Source organism: Austrofundulus limnaeus, unplaced genomic scaffold, assembly GCF_001266775.1.
Source record: "Austrofundulus limnaeus strain Quisiro unplaced genomic scaffold, Austrofundulus_limnaeus-1.0 Scaffold105, whole genome shotgun sequence".
In the NCBI taxonomy this organism is placed as follows: Eukaryota; Metazoa; Chordata; class Actinopteri; order Cyprinodontiformes; family Rivulidae; genus Austrofundulus; species Austrofundulus limnaeus.
The window spans coordinates 1,350,193-1,357,972 of record NW_013952507.1 but is presented as its reverse complement, the minus strand read 5'-3'; the positions used below and the strand labels follow the sequence as shown (position 1 = coordinate 1,357,972).

General features: G+C 38.2%; 1 protein-coding gene across 2 annotated transcripts in view; it reads left to right on the top strand.

Annotated features, from left to right (window-relative positions):
- Positions 1–7,780, top strand: part of lrfn5a (leucine rich repeat and fibronectin type III domain containing 5a) — a 123,907-nt gene that overhangs the window by 29,864 nt on the left and 86,263 nt on the right. The gene's annotated exons all lie outside the window — the stretch shown is intronic.

Genomic DNA, 7,780 nt, shown 5'->3' with positions numbered 1-7,780 from the left:
GTTTGAGCAGAGAAAAAAATAAAAAATGCAGGGCTGCGGCCCTCGAGGACAAGGATTGCCCACCCCTGCTCCTAAACCTTGTGGACAGCCTTCCCAGAAGAGTTGAAGCTGTTCTAGCTGCAAAGGTTGGACCAACGTCATATTGAACCCTATTAATGGGATGTCACTCACCCTCCTTTGTGAGTCAAGGCAGGTGAACGAATACTTTTGACAATATAGTGTATGTCTTTACACTAACCCTAAAATGAACCTGGTTTCACCACAAAGAGTAGCTTGCTGCTCAACAACAGTCATTATATTTCTTACATAAACTACAAATCTTAAAACCATTAAGCCAAACAACTTTCATCTTAACAAAAAGCAATGATCATAATTATGAGCTTGTAATTTACAGGTAATTTAATAAAACCAGAAAAAGATAATACTTTTCATATTTTTCAAAATTCATTTTTCGTCTTCACTTTTTTTCCACCTCAACTCCTTTTTAATATTGTTTAATTTTCTGTAATCTTCTTCACTAGATACTTAATAGTTAAGAGCACGGCATCACATTTGTTTAATTTCTAAAGGTATTATCTCTACACACACGTGCGCGCACACACGCGCACTTTAACAAACACACATGAATTGGTCTGCTCATTTCTGTTCACAGTTGGCAAGCTGGGAACAGCCTTGCAGCCAATTTCCTAAACGCTCCCACTGTGTGCCTGTGACTGATTGCTAATGGGAGGATTGCCGTGAGCTAAGTTTGCCAGCAAGCATCTTCATTTAAATTGCCATGACGTCAGCATAGTGTTTCTGTCAATATGCTGCTCCATGCAGAATGTTTTGTTAGGCATGAGAGAACATCAAAAATATACAAGAAAGCAGAAGGAAGAGGCATGATTGTGCAGTGTAAAGATAGAAAATGTAGATTGAAATTTGTTCTAAACAAAGCAAAAAATGAACGTTTCTAGTTTTATCTAATACAAACTGCATTTAAATCTGTACATTTGTGATTTGTGGTTAAAACTGAGAAACCATCTAATAGCTGTCCCTGTTATTTTTGGTATAAATACATATCTTGGCACCAAGCCTTGACTCAAATGTTAAATAAAGCAGGTCGAGTGGATCACACAATATATGTGCATGCACACATATGGAAAAATGAAAATAAAAAAATGTACTTGGATAGGAAAATTATAAAATCAGTGGACAGAATTTAGTTAATCTAAATAAAAAGGCTTTCAGTAAATATGACCAATTAAATTTTTTTTTCATGATTTTTTTTCTTTTATTTATTTATTTATTTATTTATTTATTAACTTTTATTTAACAAGTATATCTTATTGAGATTGCACATTATAATTTGCAAGGCTGAAGCTTAAACATGTATGTTGGACTGAGGGAAGAAACTGAATTATCTGGAGAAAACCAACACAAAYGCGAGGAGAACATTGTGCCACCCAGAAAAGACAACCTTGGGTCTTGAATCCAGACTCTTCTTGCTGGGAGCAGGCCTATCATGACAACACATTTTGCTGGACGATAAATTGTCTCAGAAATTATTGAGATAAATGATGATATTGTTTGGAGAACATTTAAACTAATGCTACTGAATCAGGCCTGGATGCAGCAGCTACTGAAGCTGTTAAATCCTTACCCACCTCCATTCAAGCCGGAACAATTTGTTCTGTATGCATCTTCCTTTGGCTTCAGAAAGTAACTGCAGTCACCCTCACGCCACTTAAGAAATTTACAAAACTTACATGGTGTAAAAAAAACAAAAAAAACAACTCTCAGCACACACAAGGTTTGGCACGGTGCCATGAGACATCGCCAGCTGAAAGAAGTTGYCAGAAAACCAAAGACGCTCCTAAACACCTGTTCACAGCTCTGCTGCAGAGGTTAAGGCCTCATTATACTCCATTCRAAGCGGAACAGACGACGCACGGTCACATGGTTCAGCATTTGTTTTCACACACACCTTTCATAGCCTGAGACCCACCATGCCGAGCTCCTGAGAAACCCCTCCCGCTGCGGTATACGTCACTGCACAGGGTTTCTTCCCACTGGAATCTACAATTTTGGAAAATAAAATGATATAAGACCCGACAATATTTGTCCACAAATCTGTCATGGTTAAAGCTCCACAATGTTTATCAGACAGATTCCTCTGTGCACAATGTCTGTTTTATCTCCATCCATGAGTTTTTGGCCGCTGACTATCTTTATTAACGTCTGCTTCCTGGTAGCCCACAATAGTTGACTCCTGGAAAAGTGTCGATTTTTTWATTTTTTTATTGGTTTAGTGGTAATTAAGAGTGGTTGAAGCAAACTGCAGCATCTTTCACCATGAACAAACACTCCCACAAAGTCAAATCAAGTCAACTTTATTAATATAGCACATTTAAAAACAACTGCCGTTGGCCAAAGTGCTTCACACATTGCAACCATTAAAAACAAAGCCTTACGGACAATACACAAATAATGATAAACCATAAAAACAGACCAAATAAAAAGGGAAAAACAACTCTCACACTACATTAAAAGCTTTTGAAAATAGGTGTGTTCTAAGAAGAGATTTAAAAACTCCAAGAGTTGAGGCCTAACCTGAAGGGGCAGCTGGTTCCACAGTTTAGGAGCCACAACTGAAAAGGCTCGGGCACCTCTGTGGACCAGTCTGGACTTTGGGACAGCCAAGAGCAAAATAAACTTCTGACCAATCACACAATACGTTATTGTGTGGAGGGAGCTCTGCTGGCGGGTTGTGACAAAAGGGGCGGCAGAGTCGACGCTGAGAAGACGGTGCCGTAATTTTTTGTCATGAAACYACAACAACCGGAGCATATTTCGGCGGTTCGGTGGGAGTATGAAGCAGGCTTTAGAGACCATGTACTTAGCAAATACCTGACGCTAGAGTTCACCCCTCTCTTCGCTAAGGAGTAGAAAAGAGGGAGACACAAAGAAAACAAACAAGAAGGCAAATGAAAATTATTTCCTCATCTGAATTCATCTTGCGATTAATAGATTAATTACATATGGTGACAGGCAATAGTTCAAATCACTAAGCCTTTATGGTACCCAAATATTAATAMTTTTTTCCCCTCCAAACTGGCATTTCTGTGTATTCCTATTCTTTGATTAAACTACTGGAGAAAGTGAAYCTTTTCTAGCAGTGGTGTCTTGTAAGTTGTGCAGAAAGGAGAAAAAGCTCAATATCGTTTAGATAAGTGTTCACTAAACACCTTCAAGCCCCTCTTATAAGGTTTTTGAGTGGCCTCAGACCCATAATGTCTATCCTCACTGATTTAAGCCACMACACTCCACTGATTAGGATGAAAAGAACACGAGAAAAGCTGTAAAATAAAATGACGTGTAGGTAAAGTTGACAGGTGTTAGAGTTACAGGGTCATTACCATCGTAATCACCCACTAATGACAGTGGGAGATATGGGAACACTCTCCACAACATTTTTCTCGGTGTCTCTCCTCCTCTCTTTACCTATCCATTTGACCCTGCAGCAATCAGGAAACATGCACCAGTTCTCTCTGATTGTAAAAAGATCATTTTATAAGTGCAGGTTCGACTCCCTGCATAATGAGTCAGAAGTATTATGGTTGGTGGACATATGATGACTGCAAGTTCTAAGACAAAACCTACACAAAACTGTTTTTTTTTCTGGTAGTGATTATTATGAGGAAAGTAGGGAGCTACAGTAATATTGCAATTATGTGCGTACTCCACTAAGTGTATGCATACATTTGGAATGCATGGAATCTCTTTAACAGAATCAGYTTGAACTGAAGTGTATTTAAATAAACACAAATGCATCTGCTGTCTTTATGTTCCTTGCAGACCTTTTTTATAGATCTGTGTCGAACAAACCAACAGATTTAAATCTTGCAGAGTATAAACCATATGCAGAATTCTTATTTAGTTTTTGTTTTGAGAGATAATTCCTTTTCTCTTATCCAAAGTGTGAATGCCTGCTGTGAGATGAGCAGAATATTTAGCAGTCCAATAGCTGTAATATTTTATTAAAAGCACTGAAGATTTGCTTGAGCTGTGAAGTGGAAGGGGCACAATAAATCCTAAAAAGCCTTTGGAAATGAGCATGGATATGATGACCCATTTTCTTTTTCAAAACCAGAATGATTCTATTGCTTGTGTATGATGTTTACAGATTAATAAAAAACAGGAAGACAGCTCCTGTTAAAGCTGAGACCCTTCATATAAAAGAGGAGAAAGCAACAATAACTGCATTCTTTTGGGATTGTAATGTCCTAATGATCAACATATCATTTTGCTGTTTGATGTCACAATGCTGTAAATATTTGAATGTGTCAGGGATAAGTCTGAAAATAATGGTCAGGTTTTACGGTTTCATTTCTGAATGCAAGCTTTAGAAGAATAGCTGAGTGTCAGGGTGAAAAATGCATCTGTGTCCAACAAAAAAAAAATCATTTTAAATGCATGTTTCATTTATTAACATAATATCTGCACCATTAAAAATTATTTTTTTCTCTCTTCTTCAACAGTAGCATCCAATCCTGGTCCTTGAGAGCCACTATYCTGCATGTTTTAGATGTTTGCTTGCTTTGACATCTGAACTGAGTGAATGAATTAACACTTGAAGACCTGCTGAAGAGCWRKGAAACATTTAAAGCAGGGYTGTTCAATCCTGATCTAAYATTTTGTATGTTTTACTTGCTAAATCACATTCAAAAGATAATGTTTGGTCAAGMCCCCTCCTATCTAACCACCTCTGTTACGGTGAATAAAAACCACCATAATGCCCGTTGTCCTACTCTTTGCTTTGTACAGAGGGTCTGGAACCTTGGGTATTGAGAAGTTATTTCTTGCTGGATGTGCAGATGTTTTTGAAGTTTAAAATGATTGAATCTGCATTGCTAACGTCTGGCCATGACGTATGTAGTGCACCAGCTGGACCGTGAAGGAAGCTAAGCTAAAAAGCAAACCGGAAATTGCGTGTGCTGTAAACAATCATCCCCTACTTGGAGGAGAGAAGTAGCGAGCCGAATGAGACGGCTGTAAATGAGTGCTGCAGGCTTTGTGAGACAAATTTAATTGAATTTGGAAGCCTTGTCAACACAGACTGGCTTCATTCATGTCCTCCACTGCCAACAAGCTAGTAAAACAGCACAGAAAATCTACGTTGTCAATCACAAYTCCTCCTTCTGTTCACTGATTGGCCCGGTTGAAATTGTACTGGAGAAATCCTTGGCTACGGGAGAAATCCCAGACGGAGCAGAGAATGAAACTAGAACTGAGTGGACCTGTGTAGGAAGGCAAGAACTAGGCTAGATCCAGTCCACTGTCTTCAGTTATCCCCTCTACAAAACCTTTTGGACAGATCTCCTTCAGTTACACTGGAGCTAAAGCATGGATTGATCTCGCAAAACTTATACAATCAATACATTGTAAAAAGACTTTTAAATCTTAAAGTCAAAGGTTTTCTACTCGTCTTCATGAAGAGATTAATCTTGTCATTATGTCCTAAAACAAAAAAGTCCAGCATTTTTTTTCTTGTTACATACGTTTACCATACTGATTTTTTGTATTTACTGTACTCTTTTTTTCTTTTTTGTACTTTGTTTTCTTATCCTGGTGTCTTTATTTAACATTCAATTTGTATTGGACCACAATGTAACTAAGTGTTCTCACTTTCTTGTATCATCCAAGTACTAAAAATGAATGTGCCATGTGTGTATGCACATGAAATATTATTGCTAAATACATCAAATCAAATCAAAATTCCTGCTCCAACACATATGATTTATTGATTAAATCACCTCTTAATGTTCTGCAGTAGACCATTAATCACCTGTTCATTCAGATCAGGTGTGGCGCAGAGAAACCTCTAACCTCCAGAATTGTGGCTTTTTGGCACAATCATCATTAAAAAGCTAATTAATTTGTAAAACATGTGGCATTAAAAATACAAACTACAAACATTTGCAGGGTTTGACTAAAATAAACAAATCTGAGGTTTTTCCACTGTGCTGACAAGTCAAATGGCAGTGGATTATTTTCTTTGAAAAATAAAATATATACATATATTGTTTTCTGTTGTGTTCAGAGCTGAATCTCCGCAGTTTTCCTCCAAATGACAAACTTATAAATTAACAGGCAAGTGCAGCAGAGCATTTAGCTTCAACAGAGCCTAAAATGTCTTGGTGTTGATGAAGACTAAAGCAAAGCTAAATGAAATAAAGTCACAGTAACTAGGTCTGATGAAACCTGATTCTAGTCTAATGATGCCTGCTTAAAGAACAGGACGTGTGCTTACACTATGAGMTTTAGTAAAGAGTAGAACTGTAATAACTACAGTGTGTCCCACTACTTCAAAGTTAAAACAAAAAAATGTTTTAATTCACTAGTTGTTGTAAACTGTGTGGAGTTCTTTTGCATGATTAAAGAAATTTTCCATAACTAATGTGTGTTCAGACTTCTGGCTTCCACTTAAATGTAAGTATCAGCTCTCATGACCTGYCTTTCCTCTTGTTTCTCCTCCAGGAGGGTTTAATGTTACAGCGATCAGTTCTCTACATGTAGGACAGAAAATCAGGCAGGTGTTTCAAAGAAACTACCTGCCTTGAAGCTTTGTTTTTGATCACGCAGGATTGGATAAAAACTCAAACCAGCTGATGGGCCGCAGATTTAAGCAGGTTCAAACCAAGCCTGATCYCATAATGTAGACTGTTCTTTTATAATTCATCCACTCAGACAATCTTTTTTAGTATTGTTTTACAAGTGAGCTATAATGRTAGTTGCATTCTGACATTTTAGGTTAGCCATGCTGCACTGCTGTTAACAGATGTTTACTGAAGGTTGATGCAAGAYAGAGACGGGAAGCAAATTTTATACGACTTCAAACTGCAGAGGGGATTTTGTGTCAGCATATTTAAGAGCTAGAAATACCTATTAAAAGTCTTTGACACAGTTGTAAGCCTTCAGTATTCACCTTGATGACACAGCTGGACTGAGAGAGAAGAGGTGAAGTATGTATAATGTCTTCTCTGAAAGTGAGGAAGGTAAAGGCTTTGACCTGCGTCGGGCTCTCAGTGCCTCGCTGTTAACAGTGTAATTACATCTGTGTCTGGCAGACCGCTCAGCTCTGCCTGCCCAATATAACAAATCCAACCTGGTGAAAGTATAGTTTCACAARAGAAAGACAGAAGAGACAGAGGAAGAAATCACATAACTGCCAGTCCAATTCTGAGCTGCTGCTTTCTGCAGGCTTTTTAACATTTTTCACCAAAAAATCAGCATTATTTCAGCCTTATTTAGTTGGTTTATTAGTGGGTGTGACTGATTGACCGATTCTCTTTAAATCTTCTCTATCCGGGAACACCAGAATCATAAGAGGTTCAAAATGCCACAAGCTCATACCCTATTCACAGATTCTGGGTATTTGTTTAAAATAAATGGATCGTTTATCACCGCCTACTGGGTGTGGTGCGCAGTGGTTTGTGGTGTTGTTTGGGATCAACCAACAGTGGAGTCACTGATGGGACGGGTCCTTAAAGAACGGATTGTTGCACAGCTTAAAATGTTTTTTGGTGCTGTACCTGAAGGAGTTTTGACAGGAACAGATCCAGGGCGCAGGCAAGGTTTCAAAATGTAACAAAAAGGTTTAATAAATAACAAAAAGAGGGCTGCTGGCAGCAAACTTACAAATAATGTTGATCATCAGGCACGAGGGGAACAAAGCACAAGGAACCAGGACAGACAAACACGACAATGATCCGACCAAAAGACAGAGACAGGACAGGGC